Source organism: Pieris brassicae, chromosome 11 (assembly GCF_905147105.1).
Source record: "Pieris brassicae chromosome 11, ilPieBrab1.1, whole genome shotgun sequence".
Taxonomy (NCBI): Eukaryota; Metazoa; Arthropoda; class Insecta; order Lepidoptera; family Pieridae; genus Pieris; species Pieris brassicae.
The window spans coordinates 5,844,648-5,846,954 of NC_059675.1; the positions used below are offsets into that span (position 1 = coordinate 5,844,648).

The 2,307-nt window shown below is 32.5% G+C and overlaps 1 long non-coding RNA gene across 1 annotated transcript; it reads right to left on the reverse strand.

The window, feature by feature from the left end:
* Nucleotides 1–202: 202 nt before the first annotated feature.
* LOC123716272 lies at nucleotides 203–1,838 on the reverse strand. Its single transcript, XR_006754543.1, has 3 exons — nucleotides 1,773–1,838; nucleotides 1,230–1,549; nucleotides 203–1,017 (listed from the first exon to the last, which is right to left on the reverse strand). It is a non-coding gene; the product is annotated as an uncharacterized LOC123716272 (long non-coding RNA).
* Between the last annotated feature and the right edge of the window lie 469 nt (nucleotides 1,839–2,307).

The following is a 2,307-nucleotide window of genomic DNA, read 5'->3' on the forward strand; positions in this document are numbered from 1 at the left end:
ACATGTTTGGTTAAGAATATTGGAGTTAAAATGTTGCGAGTCATGTCGTTACAAAGTTACACGAGAGTAATTTATAATACCGTTACATGTAGGTTTTTATTGGCGTATATTTTACATTAGTTTAGTTCACTTTATCACAAAATAAATGTTATAATTTTCGTAAAATATTTAATTAAGGGTTGGTTTAGTAAAAACATTTTTAAATGACAAATAAATTTAATTCTTCGCCTCAATTTTTTTAAAAACAAAAAGTTTTAAATAAAAGTAGTTCTAACAAACAATGGAATTCATACATCCGTGATATCGTTAGGACACACGACATTGTATCAATATCCGGATTATATTGTATCAAATTTGTTTTGCAGGATCAGGATTTATGCAGCGTTCTCAATTTCCTGCGACGACAGCAGTACATCCGGCATGCTCTTCCCCAGTACGCGAATCCTTCTCGGCCTAGCGGAAAATGGAGCATACATTTGCATATCGGCAAAGTCGAGTAGACCGGCAAATTGTTGTCGCATCGATGACTCGATCAATATGCCATCTATATCTATGCGTGTTATCCTTGGACACTGTTTGCATATTACACATGGTTCAGTTATTTTGATTGTATGCAATCAGTTGTCCACGCAATTGCATAACAGCCGATTTGTCAGTGTTCACTTAACCAGAAAACTCGTGTCTTAGTTGAGTCATTGTGCCTCTATAATTAATGTTCAATCAGGACTGCTCTGGGGTGAATTTGAATTCCAAAGAAACAGCAAAGTTGTGAGGGACCGAGTTTTTTCTTTGTATTGAAGCTGATATTAGTACTATTCACATTAATTATGATTTTCATATAACTTACATTAGTTTAACTCTTTTTAGAGAAATAATAATAATAGTATAATAGTTTAATATGTTCATACAATGTCTTTTCAAATAAGCATACATCAAAGTTTTCTTGAGAAATATTTTCAGTGCGGTTCGTTAAGGCATAGTTCAGTCACGTTGAATTTAAACTCGCCTCGAGGGATGCTACAAAGACGAAGAAGTTTTTTTGTATAAAAAAGACACCTTTACAGCGATTCCTATGTACATTTGCAAAACATATATTCTCAATTAACGTACAAGCGATACGTGCGTATTAAAAACTATAATTAAAGTTATGTGTGAAGTGTTGATAAAAATTTTAACATACAAACATTAAATATGATTGCAAAAAGTCTTGAAAGAGTGACAGTTTGTACCTTTTTTTAAAAGTTGAAGAGTGCCAACCCCATTCTGTTCACATATATTCAGAATCACAGGGTCGATTTCGGTTCGTTTAAGTTTGACATCCATAACGGGGATGTTTGTGCAGGCTGTGTAGTCTACATGTGGCACGGTGACAGAATTTGCAATGAAAATTTTCGCTGTCAGAGTGCAATGCGGTAAAGTGACAAGTTGAAAGATGCTTACGTAATATATTAGTTTTATTTGACCGTAAAGTTATCCGCTTCCACTTATATAGAAGTTAGGTCAACATTAAAGTTAAAGTTCAGACATCTTATATCCAAGGCTTCTTCTTCTAAAATAAGTTAAAGTAAAGTATAGTATTTTAATCCTTATATTTAACTGAAATACGATTCAAACTAAATATTATGTTAAAGATCTCTTTATGTAGACTTATATTATATAGATAGTTTAATATTGTATTCGTCTCTTTTCCTCGGACGAAAAGTATCACCCATATTTTGTAATCCCTATTCAAACGGAACTAAAATAAATTATATTAAAACATTTATACGTACCAATTTAACTAATTTTAGACTAAAACTCATGTGAAATGAAGCATGAAGGTATTAGGTAAATTTTATCATTATTTCCGTTGAATGTTTACGTTCAGAAATACAAACAAAATTGTTTTATGAATGTTTGTGTTTCTGATTTTCAATTGATATGAAGGCGGTATGTAGAATGTTTCAGGTTTAGCCTAGTTGATGAGGACATGGCTGCATTTTGTGTTCAAGTCCTTCTTACGTCTAGAATGAAACGCAAACTTTTGTATTCTTCAGTGTTATCGTAGATAATAGTAGAACAGTGTTAACCTAGTGATTAGGGGGGCATGATCGACTAATTAGAATTGCATAGTAATCATTCACAAATGAAATGTATATAGTAAATGACTCCCTGTAATGTGTAACATTGCCGTAAAATAATATTTCTTTAATTAATTATTGCTAGCCAAAAGATAGATCAAATTATTAAGAAGAAGAATGATTTAGCACTCTGTGGGGGTGCGCGATCGTTCTCGGAAGTACTTACAAGAATAGCCAGATGTTGCGA